We start from the raw sequence: 27,201 nt of genomic DNA on the forward strand, positions 1-27,201 counted from the left end.
AAGAGGCAGCCCTTGTGGAATGAGCTGTAATTCTCTCAGGAGGCTGCTGACCAGCAGCCTCAGAAGCAAAACAAATTATACTTCTCAACTAGAGGGAAAGAGAAGTAGCAGTAGCCTTCTGACCTTTAGACATGGTCGACGCTGACACACCTAAAGACCCACAGTCATTGCTAGTCCTAATGGAGACCAGCTGCCCTAACAACCTAAGATCTCTGTCAGATTCCAACGTAACTTCAACTAAACGAGCGGCAAAAGTCACCACATTGATACCTGACAGTTTGGAGGTTGTGGTCGGGGTACCCGGGAGAAGACGCCCTCACGAGATGTTGCGGCGACCGGCGAACCATATTGTCTTAGGTTGCCTTAGAAGAGGTATTGGCTAAACTGAAGATACCAGAGACGATCGTGTTATGGCCTCCGGAACTCTCCCACACTTGGATTAGTCCTGTTGCAGCGCTCTCATTATGTATGGAATATATATTTCATTTTGTTACCCCTCCTAGGTAGAAAGAACTTGCTACTTTATTGGACTTTTTCTTTTTTACTTATGTTCCTATAGAGACTGGTAAATTCCTCATGTATACGGACCTATTACCAGTAACAGGTACACACGCACCTTTAAAGTCCTAGTTGGTATACCTCAGGTTCATATTACTGTTAGGTATTCAATTTCTGTGAATGTTTTTTGTTACTATATGCCCCATACCTATTGAGAAAAATAGAAGCTACATAACCAGTCCAATATAAAGGGATCAATAGCTAAGTTAAAAATTATCAGTTGTGCTATTCAACATATATGATGGTAGTTTTGGGCAGTGAAGAGCAGAGTTCCTACATACTGTATAATGCCCTACCTCCTTTATGTAGGCTGGATTTCCCAATGATCAAAGGCATTGTTCTTCTTCTTATTATTATGTCTGAATGGGACTCTGGATCTGTTCCAGGATAGATATTTGTATAACTTCACATGTCTATATCCTCATGAGATGCTCTAGCTTGAGATAGCCTACTAACACTTATATAAATTATGTCTACTATATTTCCAATCTTTGCAACACCTAGGTAATTTTGTGCTTGAAATTATACTACTGCTATTCGGTATACTCATTATGCACCTAGGTTGCTATCCTGAACGTGTCTCAATACCTAGAGATATGAATAGATTAAAATAATACTGGTTCAATCTATACCTCACAGATCACCAGCAACTAAGGTACAACAAAAGGCCAGAAAAGAAGGAGTGGGGTGAAATGCTAAACCCCTTGCAGAAACTCTGTAGATTAATGTGACAAGGCTATTAGGTATGGACTGTAAATAGGTTGGTGTGGGGCACTCCATTTCGTTCTGTTGCCAAATGACTATTTTACAGAGGTTGGTGTACGATAGGATGAGCTACACACATGAAGTAGTTATTTTACAGCTATAGTTTAAGTTACGGCAAAGTTGGCTTGATAGAGCTTCAGGTAGGAGCTAATTTTATATTTAAACTTACAAGTTATCCCTATAGCCTAGTTAATATTACCTGTTCTATGTTGCTTATACAATTTTACTATGTCAATGTAAGCTGTTTGCAGCCGATGTTTATTGCTTTCTATGTACTGTAAACGTCATGCTACTTGGGTATAGGGCCCATACTCAGGTAATAAGATCTGTTACTAGATTTATGTTAATGATTAGTGGGTTTAAAGGAATTGAAAGCGACAGCATTATCTAGTAGAGATGTTTAATGACAGTGTATCAGTAAGCTATATTATATCATTGTATCAGTATATAGATTTAAAACGTAAGACAGAGATTACATGGTGTACCCTGTGCTGGATATTTGGCAATAAGAATTTTCCCCAACAGATGAGTTCCTATAATATTTTTATAAACATGTGCTTCTACCTTATACATAACAATATAGCTGCGTATTCCGCACAATATTCTGGTTGTTTTCCCAAGGAGCTTATATTTTAAGATACACTAACTTAGCAAGACTAGCAAACAAATAGATTAATATAGTCAAAACTCCTTAATTCTAAAGTCTCATAGACAAAACTACGGGCAGATGTATTACTACAATTGGGCAAGGAATTGACGTAATATCTTTGGGTCAGAAGATTGCACATATAGTGTATGGCTAATTATCCAGTCCCTCATTGTGTTAAGTTTATATAAATTAAAATAGTCCGTCATTTGTTCATATCTCCCTGCTAGATGTAGAGGATAAGCTAATTGAAGATGGATTCATATGTTTTAAACGATGTGATAGATTGTACTAGTTTTTGAAAGTATCAGATTGTTATTATGGTCTTGCATACCACAAGTGTCTCCATTTTGCTCAGCTAGGATAACGTTGTGATATTCTGTGACCCTTTGTACTGAATAAAAAGTGTGAAAGTTACCTCCACTCCTCCTTTCCCACTCTATGAGATAGAGTGGGTCATATCCTATACCCCTTTTCCGGCTCCGTCCAGTGGTGACAGTAATCCCCGAGGAGAGGTACAACATATTTCTGTTTGCCACATTGGGGGGTATATATTTTAAGCAACAGAAGTTTTAGGCTGTTTTGTTTTGGTGTGCTAAGGTTAGATACTTGGATCATTATGCCCACCTGGAATATTCCTCAGGCTTAGAGAATTTTTGTGCCTTATTGAGACCCCACATGTGACACTATTTTCCAATACAAAAAGTTTTAAGTCTTAAGATTACCCTTAATCTTTGCAAGATAAGGGAAATACACCCTATAGAAATATCTGTTTATTGTTCTTTTTTATTAAGGAAAATATCGATACACATAGGTTAGTAATTATAATTGCAATGTTATGTTGGCCCTCCCCCCCCTTTTCTCTACACCAGTGAGCTTACTATCAGCTAGATTTAGAGTTTGGCGGTAGCCGTGAAAACCAGTGTTAGAGGCTCCTAACGCTGGTTTTGGGCTACCGCTAGTATTTAGAGTCAGTCAGGAAAGGGTCTAACGCTCACTTTCCAGCCGCGACTTTTCCATACCGCAGATCCCCTTACGTCAATTGCGTATCCTATCTTTTCAATGGGATCTTTCTAATGCCGGTATTTAGAGTCGTGGCTGAAGTGAGCGTTAGAAATCTAACGACAAAACTCCAGCCGCAGAAAAAAGTCAGTAGTTAAGAGCTTTCTGGGCTAACGCCGGTTTATAAAGCTCTTAACTACTGTGCTCTAAAGTACACTAACACCCATAAACTACCTATGTACCCCTAAACCGAGGCCCCCCCACATCGCCGCCACTCTATTAAAAATTTTTAACCCCTAATCTGCCGCTCCGTACACCGCCGCCACCTACGTTATCCCTATGTACCCCTAATCTGCTGCCCCTAATTCTACCGACACCTACATAATATTTATTAACCCCTAATCCGCCTCACTCCCACCTCAATAACCCTATAATAAATAGTATTAACCCCTAATCTGCCCTACCTAACATCGCCGACACCTAACTTCAAGCATTAACCCCTAATCTGCCGACCGGAGCTCACCGCTACTCTAATAAATTTTTTAACCCCTAAAGCTAATTCTAACCCTAACACCCCCCTAAATTAAATATAATTTTTATCTAACGAAATAAATTAACTCTTATTAAATAAATTATTCCTATTTAAAGCTAAATACTTATAACCTAAGTTACAATTAAACCTAACACTACACTATCAATAAATTAATTAAATAAAATACCTACAATTATCTACAATTAAACCTAACACTACACTATCAATAAATTAATTAAATACCTACAAATACCTACAAATAAATACAATTAAATAAACTAACTAAAGTACAAAAATAAAAAAGAACTAAGTTACAAAAAAATAAAAAAATATTTACAAACATTAGAAAAATATTACAACAATTTTAAACTAGTTACACCTACTCTAAGCCCCCTAATAAAATAACAAAGACCCCCAAAATAAAAAAATGCCCTACCCTATTCTAAAATTAAAATAGAAAAGCTCTTTTACCTTACCTGCCCTGAAAAGGGCCCTTTGCGGGGCATGCCCCAAAGAATTCAGCTCTTTTGCCTGTAAAAAAAAACATACAATACCCCCCCCAACATTACAACCCACCACCCACATACCCCTAATCTAACCCAAACCCCCTTAAATAAACCTAACACTAAGCCCCTGAAGATCTCCCTACCTTGTCTTCACCACGCCGGGTTCACCGATTGATCCAGAAGAGCTCCTCCGATGTCTTGATCCAAGCCCAAGCGGGGGGCTGAAGATGTCCATGATCCAACTGAAGTCTTCATCCAAGCGGGAGCTGAAGAGGTCCATGATCAGGCTGAAGTCTTCATCCAAGCGGGAGCTGAAGAGGTCCATGATCGGGCTGAAGTCTTCTATCAAGCGGCATCTTCAATCTTCTTTCTTCCGGATCCATGGTCATCCCGCCGACGCGGAACATCCATCTTCACCGTCGACTTCCCGACGAATGACGGTTCCTTTAAGGGACGTCATCCAAGATGGCGTCCCTCGAATTCCGATTGGCTGATAGGATTCTATCAGCCAATCGGAATTAAGGTAAGAAAATTCTGATTGGCTGATGGAATCAGCCAATCAGAATCAAGTTCAATCCGATTGGCTGATCCGATCAGCCAATCAGATTGAGCTCGCATTCTATTGGCTGATCGGAATTTTCCTACCTTAATTCCGATTGGCTGATAGAATCCTATCAGCCAATCGGAATTCGAGGGACGCCATCTTGGATGACGTCCCTTAAAGGAACCGTCATTCTTCTGGAAAGATGGATGTTCCGCGTCGGCGGGATGAACTACATGGATCCGGAAGAAAGAAGATTGAAGATGCCGCTTGATAGAAGACTTCAGTCAGATCATGGACCTCTTCAGCTCCCGCTTGGATGAAGACTTCAGCCGGATCATGGACATCTTCAGCCCCCCGCTTGGGCTTGGATCAAGACATCGGAGGCTCTTCTGGATCGATCGGTGAACCTGGCGTGGTGAAGATAAGGTAGGAAGATCTTCAGGGGCTTAGTGTTAGGTTTATTTAAGGGGGGTTTGGGTTAGATTAGGGGTATGTGGGTGGTGGGTTGTAATGTTGGGGGGGTATTGTATGTTTTTTTTTACAAGCAAAAGAGCTGAATTCTTTGGGGCATGCCCCGCAAAGGGCCCTTTTCAGGGCTGGTAAGGTAAAAGAGCTTTTCTATTTTAATTTTAGAATAGGGTAGGGCATTTTTTTTATTTTGGGGGTCTTTCTTATTTTATTAGGGGGCTTAGAGTAGGTGTAATTAGTTTAACATTGTTGTAATATTTTTCTAATGTTTTTAAATATTTTTTAATTTTTTGTAACTCAGTTCTTTTTTATTTTTTGTACTTTAGTTAGTTTATTTCATTTTATTTATTTGTAGGTATTGTATTTAATTAATTTATTGATAGTGTAGTGTTAGGGATAATTGTAGGTATTTTAATTAATTTATTGATAGTGTAGTGTTAGGTTTAATTGTAACTTAGGTTAGGATTTATTTTACAGGTAATTTTGTAATTATTTTAACTAGGTAACTATTAAATAGTTATTAACTATTTAATAGCTATTGTATCTGGTTAAAATAAATACAAAGTTGCCTGTAAAATAAATATTAATCCTAAAATAGCTACAATATAATTATAATTTATATTGTAGCTATATTAGGGTTTATTTTACAGGTAAGTATTTAGCTTTAAATAGGAATAATTTATTTAATAAGAGTTAATTTATTTAGTTAGATTTAAATTATATTTAACTTAGGGGGGTGTTAGTGTTAGGGTTAGACTTAGCTTTAGGGGATAATACATTTATTAGAGTAGCGGTGAGATCCGGTCGGCAGATTAGGGGTTAATTATTGTAGGTAGGTGGAGGCGACGTTGGGGGCGGCAGATTAGGGGTACATAGGTATAATGTAGGTTGCGGCGGTGTACGGAGCGGCAGATTAGGGGTTAATAATAATATGCAGGGGTCAGTGATAGCAGGGGCGGCAGATTAGGGTTTAATAAATATAATATAGGGGTCGGCGGTGTTAGGGGCAGCAGATTAGGGGTACATAGGGATAACGTAGGTTGCTCTGGTGTACAGAGCGGCAGATTAGGGGTTAATAATAATATGCAGGGGTCAGCGATAGCGGGGACGGCAGATTAGGGGTTAATAAGTGTAAGGTTAGGGGTGTTTAGACTCGGGTACATGTTAGGGTGTTAGGTGCAGACTTAGGAAGTGTTTCCCCATAGGAAACAATGGGGCTGCGTTAGGAGCTTAACGCTGCTTTTTTGCTTGTGTTAGGTTTTTTTTCAGCTCAAACAGCCCCATTGTTTTCTATGGGGGAATCGTGCACGAGCACAGCACGTTTTTGAAGCTGGCCGCGTCCGTAAGCAACGCTGGTATTTAGAGTTGCAGTGGTGGTAAATATGCTCTACGCTCCCTTCTGTGAACTCTAAATACCAGCGGTATTTAAAAGGTGCGGGGGAAAAAAAGCATGCGTAGCTAACGCACCCCTTTGGCCGCAGAACTCTAAATCTAGCCGTATGTAAGCAAAGGAAAATATGTCCTATAGCACACTTACTCCTGTTTTTCATGCATGTCTATGCTTATTAATGATCTGCTTGGGAATATAATATTAATGTGACATACTATATATCTATTTCAAATTTCCTCATTATTTCCTCAATTTTTGATATTACTATCCCCAACTGCTTGCACTATTTATATATTTTTTTTGTTTTTTTTAGTTTCATAGAAAATGGTTTTATTCACGTTTTAATGTCCAGTCTAAAGAAAAGCAATACAAAGCATATTGTAATATTCATGTTGTGAGATGTCACTTTATTATCAGTATTACACTGATGAAAAACTGAGCTGTTGCTATTGCTAATATATTGGATTTATTCATTTATTCTGTTTCCTAAATCTTCTGAACAGGATCATTTTCTGGTAGATAATTCATTGGAGCCTTAAAGCTTTTTTTTCCCTACTAATTCTGAAGGGATGCATTTATTTACTTTTTAAGTTGAATTATATATTGATATTGTTGTTTTTGTTTTCTGGTTATGATTATCTAGTTTAAATTGCATTTTTTGGTTTTAAAATATAACTTTATTAAGATCAAAACGGAGATACATTGTACAGTCACACAGCATGTCATTGAAACACAAGAAAATACAAAAATCTGATATATTATACCACAGTGTGGTACCAAATTGAGAAAGACATTTAAGAGGCCTATGTACAGTGACTGACATATTCATGTAAAGATTATTTTTAAGAAATGTCTACCAGATTGATCTCAAACTTGATTAAATACAATACATAAGTCAAACTAATAGTGCATATATCGTACCCGTGCTATCAAGATTGTAATGTGATTCGTAAAATCTCGTCTAGCCTGTCTAGTCAAGAGTAGAATAGAGAGGAGAGGGGGTAGCAGGGTGAGAAGGGGTTGACGACACATTAAGGAGAGGAGGAAATGGGAAAGGGGGAAGGAGAAAAAAAAAAAAGAAGAAGAAGGAGGTGCGGAGCAATAGATCTGGTTTAGTTTCTGTTGTCTCCAAGTACTGAGTTTTGAACTGCCAAAAGGCATTTCTTCATAGGACTATTGAATTTGCAGCCAGTCTGTCCATATCATCCAATAGTCCTCTACCTTGCCCAGGGCGCAGTATGCAAATCTTTCCATATTGGCCAAGTACTGTATTACATTGCAAACTTCCGAGTAGTGTAGGAGGGTTAACTTGTTTCCAGGCCCTGGAAATGCAGAGTTTGGTGGCAGCCAGCGCATAGACTATGAGTTGTCTGGTATATTTAGGTATATCAGTGTCAACATCGAATACATGGAATAAGGCAGATCTTGGGGATAGCTGAACGTTTATGTTCATAGAATGTAGAAGTATTTCAACGTCCTTCCAAAGGCTCTGGATTTTCGAACAGGTCCACCAAATGTGTGAATCAGAGCCCTCCCCTCCACACTGTCTCCAGCACTTTGGAGAGGAGCCTGCGAACATTTTGGACAGCCTAGTGGGGACTCTGTACCATCTTAGCATAAGTTTCATGTACCCCTCAAAAATGGTTACACAATGAATGTTTTTTTTGGTCAGGGTTACCGCAGTTCTGAGCTCCAGGTCTGTTAATTTCAAGTCTAGTTCCCTGCACCACATTTTAATTTGTCTCGGGAGACCAACTGAGTGGTCGTGTAGCATGGCCCCATAATGAAATGTGAGAGGTTTATATGTCCCCAGACCACTCATCCATCTTTCTTCCCATCTTGAACAGGGTCTAAGTCCCTGAGTGTTGAATTTCCTAGAATGTAGTAAGCTGTGAATTCTATAGCATTCAAAGTGGAGCCACAGCGGGGGTCCAGCAAAGGAGTCAAGAACCTGGTGGACCGAAGATAGCCTGTTGTTGGAAAATAGATGGGCAATCATAGTGAAACCATGATCAATCCAGAAGTCAACATGGATACTAGGGAGGTCGCATAGAAGGCCCCGTAATTGATGGATTGGTGAGGGATGTGGGGCTATTACTGAGTGGTGTCTGAGCGTGTGCCACATACGTATATTTTGCTGGACGACAGGGTTAGAAATCCTATCAACCAGTTGTTTGTAGCTAGGTACCCACAAAGCGCCTGGGAGATAGAGCTCCTCCAGTCTGAACCATTCGGGTTTTTCCGCCCCGGGGCCCCAGGCCGTGATCTGATAAAGTCTTGTGGCTTCGTGATAGAGGAATATGTTGGGGAAGGACATCCCCCCTCTGGAGAATTCTCTTTGTAAGATCTTATGGCTGATGCGCGGGGTTTTCTGCATCCATACATATCTGGAGAAGATCTGATTAATTTTCTGCAGGATCGCATGTGGGATGTTCAAAGGATGCACTATTTATATTTATGGCTCAAGAGTAGTCGCTGCTTGAAATGGTTAATAGCCAAATACAAAAAATAAAAAGGAGGTTACAAACTAAATATATAGGTTAATAATTTATATATTGCTGTACTTATGTTTAAGAGTCATATTTTATATCTATGTTGTAAAGTACAAGATGTATATTGTAGAAAAGTTTTCATTATTATACTGTCTCAATGCAAAACACTGTATTATGACTATATTTCAACCTTGCTTTTGTTGTTATTCTATATAACCTTAATAAAAATACATTTAAAAAAAAAATAGATAATGCAGAAATCTCACCCTTCAGAGAACTGACTGACAATCCCTTCTCCAGACCTTTCTGGAGAGAAGACAAAATCCTAGGAATCCTGACCCTACTCCAAGAGTAGCCTTTGGATTCACACCAATAAAAGGTATTTACGCCATACCTTATGGTAAATCTTTCTAGTAACAGGCTTGCAAGCCTGAATCATGGTTTCAATGATCACCTCAGAAAACCCACGCTTAGACAGAACTAAGCGTTAAATCTGCAAGCAGTCAGCTTCTGAGGAACGAGATTTGGATGAAGGAATGGACCCTGAGTTAGAAGGTCCTTCCTCAGAGGCAACCTCCAAGGTGGAAGAGATGACATCTTCACTAGGTCTGCATACCAGATCCTGTGAGGCCATGCAGGAGCTATTAGAATTACAGATGCTCTCTCCTGTTTGATACGAGCAATGACTTGTGGAAGGAGAGCAAACGGAGGAAAGAGATATGCTAGACTGAGAACCCAGGGAACTGCCAGAGCGTCTATCAGGCCGGCCTGCGGATCTCTTGACCTTAAACTGTACCTTGGAAGCTTGGCATTCTGCCGAAATGCCATGAAATCCAACTCCGGGATCCCCAATTTGAGGGTTAACCTGGAGAACACCTCCGGATGGAGAACCCACTTCCCGGGATGAAATGTCTGTCTGCTCAGGAAATCCACTTTCCAGTTGTCCACTTCTGGATTGTGGATGGAAGATAGACAGCAATTGTGAGCTTCCGCCCACTGAGCAATCAGAGCATCCTCCTTCATGGCTAAAGGACCAGTAAACACAGTAGATTTGCATAATCAACAAGACAATACAATAGAATTAACTCTGAATTTCAAATAAGTAGTAGATTTTTTTCTAATTAATTTCAAAGTTATGTATATTTCCACTCCCCCTGTACCATGTGATAGCAATCAGCCAATCACAAATGCATATAAGTATAGTCTGTGATTTCTTGCACATGCTCAGTAGGAGCTGGTGACTCAAAAAGTGTACATATAAAAGAATGTGCACATTTTCTTTAATGGAAGTAAATTAGAAAGTTGTTAAAAATTACATGCTGTATCTGAATAATTAAAATTTAATTTTACCTGAGTGTCCCTTAAGGAACTCCGAGTTTCTCCCTGGTGGTTGATGTAAACCACTGAAGTGATGTTGTCCGACTGGAACCTGATAAACCGGACTAAGGACAACTGAGGCCAAGCCATCAGAGCATTATAAATCGCTCTCAACTCCAAGATGTTTATGTGGAGAGCAGACTCCTCCTGAGTCCATAGTCCCTACGCCTTTAATGAGTCCCAGACTGCTCCCCAGCCCAGCAGGCTGGCGTCCGTGGTCACAATCACCCAGGAAGGTCTCCGGAACCATGTGCCTTGAGACAGATGATCCTGAGAAAGCCACCACGGAGAGAGTCTCTTGTTGACTGATCTAGATCTATCCTCTGAGACAGATCCAAATGGTCTCCATTCCATTGTCTGAGCATGCATAACTGCAGAGCTCTCAAATGGAATTGAGCAAAGGGAATGATGTCCATGGAAGCGAACATCAAACCAATTACCTCCATACATTGAGCCACTGATGGCCGAACAGTAGACTGCAGAGAGAGGCAAGAGGAAAGACTTTTTGATTTTCTGACCTCTGTCAGAAATATTTTCATAGATAGGGAATCTATTATGGTCCCTAAGAAACCTACCCTTATAGCTGGAATAAGGGAACTCTTTTCCAGATTAACTTTCCATCTGTGGGAGCGTAGAAAAGACAACAAGATCTCTGTATGCGAGTCTGCTTGTTGAAAAGATGTCGCCTGAACCAATATGTCATCTAGGTATGGCGCTACTGCAATTCCCCGAGACCTGATGACTGCCAAGAGAGCCCCCAGAACCTTTGAGAAAATTCTGGGAGCTGTGGCAAGGTCAAACAGAAGAGCCACAAACTATAAAGTATTTGTCTAGAAAGGCGAATCTCAGGAACTTGTGATGATCCCTGTGGATGGGAACATAAAGATACGCATCCTTTACGTCTATGGTCATCATGAACTGAACCTCTTGGACCAAAGGAAGAATGGAACAAATGGTTTCCATTTTGAAGGATGGTACCCTGAGAAACTTGTTGAGTCACTTTAGGTCTAGAATAGGATGAAAAGTTCCCTTTTTTTTTTTTGGGAACCACGAACAGATTTGAATAGAATCCTAGACCCTGTTCTCTTACTGGAACTATCACTCCCAGGGAAGAAAGGTCCCGAACGCAATTCAAGAATGCCTCTCTTTTTATCTGGTCTGCAGATAATCTTGAGAGGCGGAACCTGCCCCTGGGAGGAAAAGTTTTGAATTCTATTTTCTAACCCTGCGATACTATGTCCAGAGCCCAGGGATCTGGGACATCTCGTATCCATGTTGATAAAAAAGAGAAAGTCTGCCCCCCACTTGATCCGATCCCAGATGGGGGCAAACCCTTTATGCTGATTTAGACTCAGCTGCGGGTTTCTTTGATCGCTTCCCCTTATTCCAAGACTGATTGGGTTTCCAAGAAAACTTGGACTGTTCCTGCTTGGAAGAGGCAGAGGAAGACTTTCCTTTGAAGTTACGAAAGGAACGAAAATTACTCTGATGTCCTTTAGTTCTATTCTTCTTGTCTTGTGGTAGAAAAGTCGCTTTTCCACCCATAATATCAGAAATGATTTCTGACAGACCAGGTCCAAACAAGGTCTTACCCTTGTAAGGAAGCGCCAGAAACTTAGACTTAGAGGTAACATCAGCTGACCAAGATTTTAGCCACAATGCCCTGCGGGCTAGCACAGCAAAGCTAGATATCTTGGCTCCAAGTTTAATAACTTGCATGGTAGCATCAGAAATAAAGGAATTGGCTAGTTTGAGAGCCTTAATTCTGTCTTGGATCTCCTCCAAAGGAGTCTCTACCAAAATTGAATCAGACAAGGTGTCGCACCAATAAGATATGGCACTTAGAAACATTTGGCTCAGAAGGCAATAATTTATCCTTACATTTTAGCGTTCTAGCTAAACATGATTCACAAATTGCATGGGCAGCACAATTTGGGCTTTTAGGCATAATAAACATTTGTCAAATTGAATAGACTCAGATTTAAACAAAAAAAATTTATGAAAAAAATACTATCACTTTAAATTTTAACTAAGCACCTCAGAAGAACGTTATACACGCTATACAGACTTTAATAATAGACACCTCTACACCTCAGATATACTGAGGTGTCTTACCACACTTGCAGGAGAATTCCCAAAAGCAATATCAACACAGAGACACTCCGCACCAACCGTACTGAGATGAAGGGGAGAAATGACGTCGCTCCTCTCCAGATCAAAAGAGCGGGCTACGTGACTGGCAAAGCCAACACAGAAACAGGAACTGCGCACCTAACAGCGCACATTCCACTGCCGGGGAAAAAATGTCAATCAAACAGTTCCCCTTGCCTGCTCAACCGCTCTTAATAACGGCTTAAAAAAACAGCTGTATAGAAAGAACAACCGATGCCCTTCTAACACTTTCGCCCATAATAAAGGATTAACCCTCTTAACCTTAAACTTGCCACATACATAAGTGCCTGTGCCTGCACCTGCCCCATATCAATCTTCACCATAAAGGATTATAAAGTCCCATATTAAATGCAGAGTTAACCATTTGCAGGATTAGATATATCCCTGATAGTAGAGTTAACTTATCTTTATAAAGTGCATGTCTCCATACCTAGAAGACAAACGGAACTTACCTGCATCTAGCCGTCCGGCAGGAGGACAGCTTATAAGGCGTGAAATGACACATACTCCTTACAGAGACCTGTAGAAAAAAGAAAGAACAGAGTAAAGCTACTTTGGCTTTCTGTACTAGGGCAGCAATATGTTGGGAATAAGAGCAAGGCCCACCTCACAACTTCCTAACTGCTTAAAAGCAACCACTACTCTACTGCAGAGATGTGGACTAAGCTGAACCCCTAAATCCTTGCTTGCAGGGAAAAGTACCCAAAAAAGGAATTAATTTCTTCAGACACCAAACTTCACCTCCTTCATTGACAGAGGCAAAGAGAATGATTGGGGATTATGGCTAGGGGAGTTACACTTAACAGCTTTGCTGTGGTGCTCTTTGCCTCCTCCTGCTGGCCAGGAGTGATATTCCCACTAGTAATTGATGACGTTGTGGACTTTCCATATCTTAGAAAATAAATATCACTATGGTTTACTAGGCACAAATTAAAAGCTAGCCCAAGGGAAAAAGTTACTAGTCCACTCAATGATGCTAAAAAAAAAATAATTAAATTTCTTAAGTCATCCAGGACTAGTGGACCACTAGAAATTTCAAGCCCTTTGTCTATGTGTGTATATATATATATATATATGCAGTCATGCGCAGTAGAGACTGCATGAGGACAAACATACCTGGCCTTTAGGATCAACATCAGAGCAGGCGAAAGCGGCAGTTGTGGGGGCATGTCATGGGCATGGTCTGGCGGAGCGGGTGTCATGAGGGAGCGTGGCCACCGGGAGTGCCGTGATGACCGTGACCAACGTGGGCGGGGCAAGTGTGCATGGTCGGTCGGTAGTGGGTGTGGTCTGAGAGCGCAAAACTTCGGGGAGAGCAAAAGAGAGGGGGAGAGAGAGCAAAAGAGAGGGAGAGAGCAAAAGAGAGGGGGAGAGAGAAAAATAGAGCAAAGAGAGGGGGAGAGAGAGCAAAAGAGAGGAGAGAGAGCTAAAGAGAGGAGGGGAGAAAGAGCTAAAGAGAGGGGAGAGAGAGCAAAAGAAAGGGGGGAGAGAGAGCAAAAAAGAGAAGGGGTGAGAAAGCAAAAGAGAGGGGGAGATAGAGCAAAAGAGAAGGGGGGAGAGAACAAAAGAGGAGGGAGAGGAAGCAAAAGAGAGGGGAGAGAAAGCAAAAGAGAGGGAGAGAGCAAAAGAGAATGGGAGAGAGAAGAGAGCAAAAGAAAGGTGCAAGAGAGCAAAAGAGAGGGGGGAGAGAGAAAGAGAGCAAAAGAGAGGGGGGAGAGAGAAAGAGAGCAAAGGAGAGGGGGAGAGAGAAAGAGAGCACAAAAGTGAGAGGGAGAGAGCAAAAGAGAGGGGGAGAGAGGGCGCAAAAGAGAGCGGGAGAGCTCATAAGAGAGGGAGGGAGAGAGCAAAAGAGAGGGGGGAGAGGGGGTTAGAGAGAGAGCAAAAGAGAGGGGGGAGAAAGAGCAAAAGAGAGGAGGGGAGAGAGAGCAAAAGAGAGGGGGAGGGGAGAGAGCAAAAGAGAGGGGGGGGGGAGAGAGCAAAAGAGAGGGGGGAGAGAGAACAAAAGAGAGGGGGGAGAGAGAGCAAAAGAGAGGGGGGAGAGAGAGCAAAAGAGAGGGGAGATAGAGCAAAAGAGAGGGGGAGAGAGAGAGCAAAAGAGAGGGGGGAGTGAGAAAGAGAAGGGGGAGAGAGAAAGATAGAACAAAAGAGAGGGGAGAGAGAGAGCAAAAGAGAGGGGGGAGAGAGAGCAAAAGAGGGGGGAGAGAGAGAGAGCATAAAAGAGAGCGGGAGAGAGAGCGCATAAGAGAGGGGGAGAGAGAGAGAGCAAAAGAGAGGGGGGAAAGATAGAGCAAAGGGTGGGACCGCTGTACTACAAAAAATGGCCCGTTTGCACGAGCTTTAGGACTACTGTATATATATATATATATATATATATAAATGTGTGTGTGTGTGTTAAGTAGGTTATTGCTATTTTTATAACCCACAAATGACAGGGGGCTTCTCACTTTACAAAACAATTTACTTATGTGTGTTTTGTAAACTTTCTCACATAATACTGCAGTGTCATATTTTTGTAATATGATTTTGTAAACCCTTTCGATAACATGCTATACCAAACAGTTCCTTACCTTGCACTTAAAGGGACACTAAACCCAATTTTTTTCTTTCGTGATTCAGATAGAGCATGCAATTTTATTTTTTATTTGTTCTCTTGCTATCTTTATATGAAAAAGAAAGGCATTTAAGCTAAGGAGCAAGCCAATTTTTGGTTCTGACCATGGACAGCTCTTGTTTACTGGTGGGTGAATTTATTCACCAATCAGCAAGAACAACCTAGGTTGTTCACCAAAAATGGGCCGGCATCTAAACTTACATTCTTGCTTTTCAAATAAAGATACAAGGAGAATGAAGAAAATTTGATAATAGGAGTAAATTAGAAAGTTGCTTAAAATTGCATGCTCTATCAGAATTACAAAATAAAAAATTTGGGTTCAGTGTCCCTTTAAGATTACTTTTGATCTTTCTGAAAATTAAATAATGTTTCTCGGTTGCTGACAATCCGGTCCCCAGAGTCCTGGAGGTCCACATCCAAGAGAGCTAAACCATTCCACACCCTTCCCTGAGTTCCTTTCACCATTTTGGATGATCTCTTTGTAGGAGCCTTTCAACCCCTCCCCCCCACACACACACAAACAGCACCAATGTTTTTATTTAATTTTCTTCATGGTGCCTAAAATACAAGACTTTTTATGTCCAAAAATAATATTACAAAATCTCAATATGTCTAACAAAAATATTGTCTGTAATACAAGAGATACAGGTATATTTATGTTGACCAATGTGCTCACAAATGACCATTCATTCTATAGTTGCATCTTTTCCGGTTATGAACCTTTAATTTTTTCTGGCCTTGACCCACCGGATCTCTACTATACCTCTGACCACGGTTTTCTCTATATTTTTTTTCTACATATTGTGTCAAAGTTCTCATTACAACCCCACCCTACACGATGATTAGGACCTACATGACTCCTTTACTGGCATGTCTTCAGTGATCTCCTTCCTCCAGCAACTATCTTGTCTCTTTTTCTAGGCTTTCTTTTGGGAGTAGTTATTGACACTTCCATGATGGCAATATCCTTAATTCCTGCTTATAGCCAAGTTCATCAGGCATGCCTGTAGTTAGCATGTTAAGCAGCCCTTCCCACAGCCTTGTACTTCCTCAGTCATTTCACTTCTGCTAGGCTATGCCTGACTGGCACACACCATAAGCTAGCCACACAAAAGACCTTTTCTTTGATACCTTTTGATACCCTCTTCAGACGACCCATCTGGCCAATGAAGACTCCTTAGGAAACCCTTACCGGGAACTACTTATGGGTCAATATTTCTCAACATATAGAGAATGACCTGCTGCTTGATTCCACATGCTCTGCTGTCTAACCTCCATATCTGGTTGGACCTCGCTGTGGCTTAGGGTAGAGGTGTGGTCTCCAAGTTGTAGGCCCCAAATAATAGCTCTGGAATGTTGAAGTTGTAACAATAAGCAGTCTAATTAGGCCCAATTAAATATGTGAAAATGTCCAAATTGAGCACAAAGTGTCAATACTTTGTGTGTCCACCATTATTTTCCAGCACTGCCTTAACCTTTTTGGGCATGGAGTTCACCAGAGCTTCACAGGTTGCCACTGGAGTCTTCTTCCACTCCTCCATGACAACATCACGGAGCGCTTCCCCACCTTCCGTTTGAGGATGCCCCACAGATGCTCAATAGGGTTTAGGTATGGAGAGATGCTTGGCCAGTTCATCACCTTTACCCTCAGCTTCTTTAGCAAGGCAGTGGTTGTTTTGGAAGTGTGTTTGGGGTTGTTATCATGTTGGAATACTGCCCAGTGGCAGATCATGCTCTGCTTCAGTATGTCACAGTACATGATGTCATTCATGGTTCCCTCAATTAACTGTAGCTCCCCAGTGCCTGCAGCACTCATGCAGGCCCAGACCATGACACTCCCACCACCATGCTTGACTGTAGGCAAGACACACTTGTCTTTCTACTCCTCAATTGTTTGCCGTCACACACGCTTGACACCATCTGAACCAAATAAGTTTATCTTGGGCTCATCGGACCACAGGACATGGTTCCAGTAACCCATGTCCTTAGTCTGCTTGTCTTCAGTAAACTGTTTGCAGGCTTTCTTGTGCATCATATTTAGAAGAGGCTTCCTTCTGGAACAACAGCCATGCAGACCAATATGATGCAGTGTGCAACGTATGGTCTAAACGCTGACAGGCTGACCCCCCACCCCTCCAACCTCTGCATCAATGCTGGCAGCACTCATACGTCTATTTCCCAAAGACAACCTCTGGATATGATGCTGAACACGTGCACTCAACTTCTTTCGTCGACCATGGCGAGGCATGTTCTGAGCAGAACCTGGCCTGTGAAACAGCTGTATGGTCTTGCCCACCGTGCTGCAGCTCAGTTTTAGGGTCTTGGCAACGTTCTTATAGCCCAGGCCATTTTTATGTAGAGCAACAATTCTTTTTTTTCAGATGCTCAGAGAGTTCTTTGCCATGAGGTGCCATGTTGAACTTCCAGTGACTAGTATGAGAGAGTGTGAGAGCGATAACACCAAATTTAACACACCTGCTCCCCATTCACACCTAAGACCTTGTAACACTAACGAGTCACATAACATCGGTGAGGAAAAATGGCTAATTGGGCCCAATTTGGACATTTAAACTTAGGGGTGTACTCACTTTTGTTGCCAACGGTTTAGACATTAATGACTGTGTGTTGAGTTATTTTGAGGGGACAGCACATTTACACAGTTATACAGGCTGTACACTCACTACTTTACATTGTAGCAAAGTGTCATTTCTTCAGTGTTGTCACATGAAAAGATATAATACAATATTTACAAAAATGTGAGGGGTGTACTCACTTTTGTGAGATACTGTATATGAATCAAATCAAATATTACATTTATATACATATATATTGTGTTGTTGCAATTAGGGTTGCGCTGGCTGTTAGTTATTTGGCATGAAAACAAAGCTCCATTAAAGTCTATGGGAAAATGCAATTATTCAATTGCTCGCCGCACCCTTTTGAGAGCAAGGATGCGACAGTGAAGTTGTGTTCTTTTTACTTTACTTTTTTGATTAAAAAATCAAGCATGAATATCGCACTCTTAGAACTGCACATTTGCGCTCCAACTATAATCTAGCTCATTGTAATATTATCCTATACTCTTACATATATTAACATACCAGCCAAGTGTGAAACTTTTCTGAATGTTTGTTGTTTTTTGTTGTTGTTTTTTTCATTTTAAATCACTTTTATTGATTGTCAACAAATACACAAAAGGAAAAATAGAATACATCTTGAATGGAGACAGCACCAATAGCTCTAGACATCAATACAGTGACACTTCTATATACCTCTGTGCAACCTTTCATTCATATTTAAGTTTCATTACTAAATATTAATTCATAATTCACACCATCATATTGTACCTCTATCCTACCTCACTCTAGAGGCTAGGTACCACCACAAAATCAAACATAGAACACACAAAAAACAGACAAAAAAAAAAAGAGACCGCCCCCCCCACCCCTTTACATTGATCCTTACCATGTAAAATACTACCTCCTAATAAACATTATTATCCCCAAGTCCCCCCGTGTTGTGGGAGAAAGTTTTTTAATATAAGTAATATAAACTCCAGGGCATTCCTAAGAGGATAAACAAACTGAATCTGCACTGTTGGGGGCCATTCCATAATTATATTCATCCATTTAGAAAAATAGTTCTTTAACCGTTTTTCCGTAAGTGGTTTAATATCATGTAGCTCGATAGGCATTTGCATTTTCATGGTGTTCACTAGCTCGGTAAGATTAGGGGTCTCATGCAGGCCCAGACCATGACACTCCCACCACCATGCTTGACTGTAGGCAAGACACACTTGTCTTTCTACTCCTCACCTGTTTGCCGTCACACATGCTTGACACCATCTGAACCAAATAAGTTTATCTTGGGCTCATCGGACCACAGGACATGGTTCCAGTAATCCATGTCCGTAGTCTGCTTGTCTTCAGTAAACTGTTTGCAGGCTTTCTTGTGCATCATCTTTAGAAGAGGGTTCCTTCTGGAACAACAGCCATGCAGACCAATATGATGCAGTGTGCAGCGTATGGTCTAAGTGCTGACAGGCTGACCCCCCACCCCTCCAACCTCTGCAGCAATGCTGGTAGCACTCATACATCTATTTCCCAAAGACAACCTCTGGATATGACGATGAGCACGTGCACTCAACTTCTTTGGTCGACCATTGCGAGGTCTGTTCTGAGCAGAACCTGTCCTGTGAAACCGCTGTATGGTCTTGCCCACCGTGCTGCAGCTCAGTTTTAGGGTCTTGGCAATCTTCTTATAGCCTAGGCCATCATTATGTAGAGCAACAATTCTTTTTTTCAAATCCTCAGAGAGTTCTTTGCCATGAGGTGCCATGTTGAACTTCCAGTGACCAGTGAGAGCGATAAAACCAAATTTAACACACCGGCTCCCCATTCACACCTGAGACCTTGTAACACTAACGAGTCACATGACACCGCTGAGGAAAAATGGCTAATTGGGCCCAATTTGGACATTTAAACTTAGGGGTGTACTCACTTTTGTTGCCAACGGTTTAGACATTAATGGCTGTGTGTTGAGTTATTTTGAGGGGACAGCAAATTTACACTGTTATACAGGCTGTACACTCACTACTTTACATTGTAGCAAAGTGTCATTTCTTCAGTGTTGTCACATGAAAAGATATAATACAATATTTACAAAAATGTGAGGGGTGTACTCACTTTTGTGAGATACTGTATATGAATCAAATCAAATATTACATTTATATACATATATATTGTGTTGTTGCAATTAGGGTTGCGCTGGCTGTTAGTTATTTGGCATGAAAACAAAGCTCCATTAAAGTCTATGGGAAAATGCAATTATTCAATTGCTCGCCGCACCCTTTTGAGAGCAAGGATGCGACAGTGAAGTTGTGTTCTTTTTACTTTACTTTTTTGATTAAAAAATCAAGCATGAATATCGCACTCTTAGAAGTGCACATTTGCGCTCCAACTATAATCTAGCTCATTGTAATATTATCCTATACTCTTACATATATTAACATACCAGCCAAGTGTGAAACTTTTCTGAATGTTTTTTTATTTTTTTTTATTTTAAATCACTTTTATTGATTGTCAACAAATACACAAAAGGAAAAATAATATACATCTTGAATGGAGACAGCTCCAATAGCTCTAGACATCAATACAGTGACACTTCTATATACCTCTGTGCAACCTTTCATTCATATTTAAGTTTCATTACTAAATATTAATTCATAATTCACACCATCATATTGTACCTCTATCCTACCTCACTCTAGAGGCTAGGTACCACCACAAAATCAAAAATAGAACACACAATAAACAGACAAAAAAAAAAGAGACAGCCCCCCCCCACCCCTTTACATTGATCCTTACCATGTAAAATACTACCTCCTAATTAACATTATTATCCCCAAGTCCCCCAGTGTTATGGGAGAAAGTTTTTTAATATAAGTAATATAAACTCTGGGGCATTCCTAAGAGGATAAACAAACTGAATCTGCACTGTTGGGGGGCATTCCATAATTATATTCATCCATTTAGAAAAATAGTTTTTTAACCGTTTTCCCGTAAGGGGTTTAATATGATGTAGCTCGATAGGCATTTGCATTTTCATGGTGTTCACTAGCTCAGTAAGATTAGGGGCCTCAGGAGATTTCCATTTTGTAAATATATTTCGTGCTGCCATAATGGTCAATTTTACCAAATGTTTGTCCCCTTTATGCCCGCAGTCCTCATAAAGAAAAAATACATTCCATGGAGAAAGAGAGATTTTAGTACGCACAAATTTCTTCAACCAATAATTCACTTTTCCCTAGTATTGTTTAATTCTCAGGCAATTCCAAAGACAATGCACAATGTCAGCCTTTTCTGCCTTGCATTTATAGTATTTACATCTTTGTCCATTTATTTATTCTATCAGGAGTTAAGTAGTAATTATTTAGTAATTTCAAATGTGATTCCTTCCAGCTACAAATTACCGTGGTTAGTTCCATAGTACTAAGGCACTTTTGTAGGTCCTGTACCTGTATCTGGGGAAAAAGTTTATATAGATAGCCTTTAAGGTTGTCTAAATGGTGGACCCCTATTTTGGCCATTAATAGATTATAACAAAATGAAATCGATAATTTTCCTCCTTTATATAATTTAATACCTGATTCTATTTCCTGCATGTCCCAATTATAGCCATATAAATGGCATATCTGCCTGAGATAACTCCTAATCTGGAGATAAGCGTAAAAATTTCTTGCAGGCAAATTAAATTTGGTCGCCATCTCTGAAAACATTTTAATAATGCATAAATTATCTGTTTATACTGTGCAAAGTACATTAATCCCTTCTCTTTCTACTCTTTAAAAACCCGATCATAATTACCAGGTACAAAATCTGCCACGCCTATTATTGGAAGGTATTGAGATACTTGGAACCTACTCTGCATTACCTTGCAAAAATTTTGCCACGCCATAATAACGTTGGCAAAAGTCAACATCTTACCCACATTATTTGGTACTTTCTTTTGTTCAAGGTGCAAAACCGCCTTAAGATCAAATTCCGATTCTGTATTATAGTATGTTATGTAATCACCTTCTGTCAGCCAGACTATTGTGAATTTTAACATTGTTACCCAGTTATAATGTTTAATACTTGGCAACTCAAACCCTCCCTCTTTCTTACACTGAATCAGCCTATCTAGTGCCAATCGTAGGTTTTTGTTATTCCATAAAAATTGTGCTATAGTCCTGTTGTATTTAATCATATCTCCCTTTGTTATGAACAAAGGCAAATTTTGTAACAGGAACAAGATCCTGGGGAAAACAATTGTTTTAATCAGCATAATCTTGACCGTTAATGATAAATTATACACTTTCCATCTCACCAGCTCCTCTGGTAATTTATTGAATACTTCCTTATAATTAAGATGATACCATTCACTAGGATTTTTGCTCAGGTTAAGACTCATGCATCCTATAGCTGTTGTGATTTTTAGAGATCCATAAGATTTCTGATTTTTTTTATGTTCATTTTGTACCCAGAAAATGTACTGTAATTGCTTATAATTTCTAAACATTTAGGGATACTTTTAGGGGTATCATATAAGAACAGGATTATATCGTCAGCATATAATGAAATTACTACTTTATGCTTGCCTAGTTTGATGCCTTCTAACTCTTGTCTTAAATAAATTGCTAGGGGTTCAAGCGACAGGTTAAAAAACAGGGGTGATAGTGGGCATCCTTGCCTTGTACCCTTATGTAATATAATATATTGTGAGAGCTCATTATTTATCAAGAGATGGGATATAGGCTTGTCATAAATAAGTTTAATCATATTAAGCAAGCTACCTTGAATACCAAACTTAGTAAGTGATCCTTAATAGAATCAAATGCTTTCTCTGCGTCTATCGCTAGCAAAGCCATATCTCCCCTGTTCTTCCTATGCTCTCTCTGATCTCTATTATAATAAAAGTCCAGTGTTAAGAGTACACGTCTAACATTTCTCACTGAATTCCTACCTGGCATAAATCCTGCCTGGTCTTTATGGATGATCTCCCCCATGACTCGTTTTAGCCTCTCTGCTACAATTGCCATCAGAATCTTATAGTCTATGTTTAATAACGGTATGGGCCTATAGGAGCCTAGTTATTCCCGATCTTTACCTTTCTTATGAATTAAAGTGATTGTGGAGTCTGCAAAATAAGGTGAGAGCATATTATTCTTAATATAGTAACCATTAAAGTATTTTACTAGTGTCTCCGCCACTTCCTGTTTAATCATTTTATAAAATTCAGCAGGTAGTCCATCGGGGCTCGCTGCTTTATTAGTTTTTACCTTTTTGATTACAGCCATCATTTCTGCACAAGTAATTTCCTGATTGATGGTTTGTAATGCCTCTCCTGAAATTTTTGCTAATTTTATTTTTTAACAAAATCTCTCCTTCTCCAGTTCATCTATCGGTTCTGAGGAGTATATTTTCTGGTAGTACTTAAAGAAGGCCTGTCTGATATCAGAGGCCTGAGTATATTTTTATCTACTGCCTTTATATTGGCAATTATGTTCTTATTCTTTTTAAATTTGACGAGCTTTGATAGATATTTTGCTGAGATCCCCTGGTATCCCTGGAAAAATGCTCCGGATTTGGTATCTTCAAAAGCCCACTTTCCTTTCAAGAAGATTTCTCTTTCTAACTTAACCTGAGTATATTTATTCCATGTATCAGCAGGGGAATTATTTAAGTATAGACTATACAAATTCTTTAATTGATTTGCTAGTTGCGCTTCCCTAGACTGATTCTTCTTTTTTACTTTTTACATATACGCAAAAATCTCTTCTCTGAGTACGGCTTTCCCTGCCTCCCAGAAGATCTCAGTCTTATCTAAATATGCATAATTTAATTTAACATAATCTTTCCAGGTATTAGTCAGCCAGTTACAAAATCGACTATTATTACTCATATAACTGGGGAACCAGAAACTATTTTTGCCTTTTTCTTTCTTAAAAGGAATTTTCAAACAGATGATTGCATGATCAGAGAGTAAAATCTTGTTGATTTGAGACTCAATATTGAGGTTCAACAGCGTACTTTCTACCAAAAACAAATCTATTCTAGAAAAGTTTTTGTATGTTAGAGAAATTGCGTTCATCTGGATGTTGTTACCTCCATATATCGTTCAACTGCAGCGTCTTACTAAAATCTCTGAATAGCTTAGCTTCCTGAGCATAAACTTGTTTATTTATTTGTCCAAATCTATCCAATTGTCAGGGTTTTCTCCCTGTTGTGTTTGCCATGTGCTGTTGGCAGCCATTTTAATCACCTCTCTTCCTGACTATGGTGCATTGTGGGAGATGCTGCTCATTTCCTGCACTTACTTTTATGGCCAGACTGGTGTGCATCATCCATGTGAGACAGGATGCAGTCTCAGAATTGTGATGTGATCACTTATTATTTAAAGGGCCTCTGTTCAGTATGCTTTGCCTTTGCATTGTCTCAAACCTGTTTGCAAGAGTTCCTGTGTATTATCTGGCTGCCTGACGTCCTTCCTGGTTCCTGATCCCTGGCTTGTTCCTGACTCTGCTGTTTTCCTTGTTCCTGATTCCGGCTCGTCTGACTATTAGCTTTGGCTCCTGACTCGGCTCCTCTGACTACCAACTCTGGTTTTGACTCCTAGCTTGTTATTTGACTTGTGGACTTTTTATTATTTTTTGCTATTAATAAAGGTGTGATTATTTTTGCACTTCTCGTCTCAGTCTGATTCCTGGCACCCTGACACCAATGCTGGGTCCAAAGTCATGTTAAAATCCCCAGTAATTATCAAGTTCTGTCCCAGAGAGGGAACTAGTTTTTTTCCAATTTACTCCAAAGTTCCCTGTCAAATTTATTGGGTCCATACACATTACAGAATGACCATCTACTCTTCCATATATGCACCTGCACAATCATATAACGTCCTGCGGGGTCTAATTCATATTTTATTACCTCATAATCCAAACTTTTATTAAACAAAATGGCTACTCCACAGCTCCTCTTATCACATGGTGTCGCTATAATTTCCTTTATCCAATTTACTTTTAGCTTAGCAATTTCACCCTCTTTTAAGTGTAATTCCTGCAAAAATATGTCTGTTTTTTTGTTTTTTTTAAGTTTAAGAATATTTTTTCTCTTAATTGGGGATGTAATCCCCCCACATTCCATGAAACTAAGTTAAGTTTTGCCCAACTCTGATAACACTCAAATCAATCTTTGATATATAAAACCCTGGAGAACTTAGGCCTGTCTTCCCTATGGTCTCCAGAAAACATAAAACAACACTCTGTACAATACCAGTCATAGTTATGTTCAGATTTGTTTAACTAACTTCTGTAAATATTTATACCCTAGTTTCCTGATAAGCCTTTACATTATTTAGTTCTTCTTGCTATGTACCTAGAACTTACGTTCTATGTACCTAGAATACATACGTGCTATGTACCTAGAATACGTTTATATTCCTTTCCACAATAAATGCTTTGGCCTCTTCAATAGTATTTAACACAATTAATCCCTCACTGTCTTCTTTTTTTTTTTTAAATAATTTTTATTGAGGTTATAAACTTAACATACAGCTTTATCAGCAAAAGGCACATGTAAAATATCAGTACTTAAAGTTGCATACGAAATACAGAGAAAAATAAAGAGCTTCGTGGAAGGGAGTGAAAACTCTCTCTACACTGAAATCCTCGTTTTTACAGAGGACACCCTTTGTGTACACAGTATCTTTCCATGGTCGAATAAATCATTTAACAATAATCTACAAAGGTGTGACCTTTAATGTAGTGGTCCAGTCTTTAGAGGTATTTTATCAGTATGGTAATATGCGTTACGGACTCCTGTAGGCAAGGGGGGTTCCAAGACCCCTCTCAGCTGATAATTTATTAACTCATGGGTCAGTCCGATTTCCCCCACAGATGGCTCATCTCATGGGGGGGGGGGGGTTTAGAAGGTGCATATAGTGAACAGTTTAGGATCTAGGGGAATATAGGGATTAAAGGATTAGAGGGATAGGGGGGTACCAGATATCAGTCACCATTCCGCACCTAATCAGGCTAGGGAGTTTTGCGGGTCCACATTGTTTCCCATATGAGACAGTAATCATTCAATTGCCTACGCTCTCTAGCGACATAGTTTTCCATATTTTTTATGTAATTCACACAGTCTAATACACCCTGCAGTCTAGGGGGTTGGCTCTTTTTCCAATCTCTAAATCTCTAGCAATAAGCAGTTTAGGGGAGATAAGGATATATAGCAGGAGGTTTATCTATTTCTAGATGTAAAATTGTTAGGGCCGGAGTTAGGGCTTTCAATAAACCTAGATCATTGCAGATCTTTTCTATTTTGTGCCAGTAATCTGTCAGTTTTGGACAAGTCCACCAGACATGGATGGGGGATCCCGGCTCCACGCACTCCCTCCAACACATTGGTGAATGGTTAGGGAAGAGCTTCTGCAGCTTTGTGGGTACTAAGTGCCACCTGGTAATTATTTTGAAGTATAGTTCGTAGAGGGTGATGCAATGGGTTGCCTTTTTCGTTAGGCTAATTGCTTTGCCCCATGTATCTGGTGTGAATGTTAGTTGTAAGTCTCTCTCCCAAGCGTCCATGTGTGTTGTTTTTGGGAAGGACACTTCCCCAGTGAGGCATTTGTAGTGTGCTGAGAGGGGCTTAGTCTGTTGGAGATTAGTTACCCATCGTGTTTCCCAACGAGTAAGGTCTCGTAATGAGTCCTCCAGAAAACCCCAGGATTTCATCAAAGTTCACAGTCTCAATAAATCAAACCGAAGTCTGGGGGTCAAAGTGGGGAGTTTCAACATGTCTGTGTGTGGTTGCAGTTGCTCATTACAATAAAAGTCTTTTAGTGTATTTATGTCTGTACTAGACCATGCACTAAGGTGTATGTTGGGCAGACCTAACAGGAGTCCCTGCACAGAATGTATGTGTGAGGGATGTGGGGCAACAAGTTTATTATGTCGCAGCTTAATCCAGGTCTCTTGGCATCCCTTTACTATGCTATTAGCAACATGGACTTTAGTCAGCCAATGTGGGGGTAGCCAGAGCAAGTCTTCTAAGAAGGTATGTGCTGGTAACGAAGCCTGTCCCTCCATCTTGTTGAAGGGAGGTCCTTTCCCCAAGCAGTAGCATGAGTTATCATTGCTGCTTCGTAATATTTTCTTATATTGGGGAGACCTAGACCTCTTTTTTCCACCGGGGTTTGGAGGATATGTGCTGCCACCCGAGCTCTCTTGTCATTCCAAGTATATGAATTAAATAGGGTCTGAAATTTTCTAGTCAGTGATGTTGGGATTGGAATTGGGATACATCGAAATAAATAGGTGAGCTTGGGGAGGATCATCATTTTAAGTGCCGCTATCCTACCCATCCATGATATCTCACTATATCTCTTAGAGTTAAGCTCGGAAGTAATTGCTGTAAGCAGGATTTCATAATTCTCTTTGATGGTTATGGATTTTACGTGAGAAAGAAAGACTCCCCAGTGGCAGATTCCCCTGGAGGACCACTTAAAGGAATAGAGAAGCTGAATCGCTTCCTTTTCATTCTGTGGAATATGCTTCTGTTTTGGTCATGTTGATCTTATAATAAGAGATTTCACCAAATTGCT

The sequence above is a fragment of the Bombina bombina genome, chromosome 4 (genome assembly GCF_027579735.1).
Source record: "Bombina bombina isolate aBomBom1 chromosome 4, aBomBom1.pri, whole genome shotgun sequence".
In the NCBI taxonomy this organism is placed as follows: domain Eukaryota; kingdom Metazoa; phylum Chordata; class Amphibia; order Anura; family Bombinatoridae; genus Bombina; species Bombina bombina.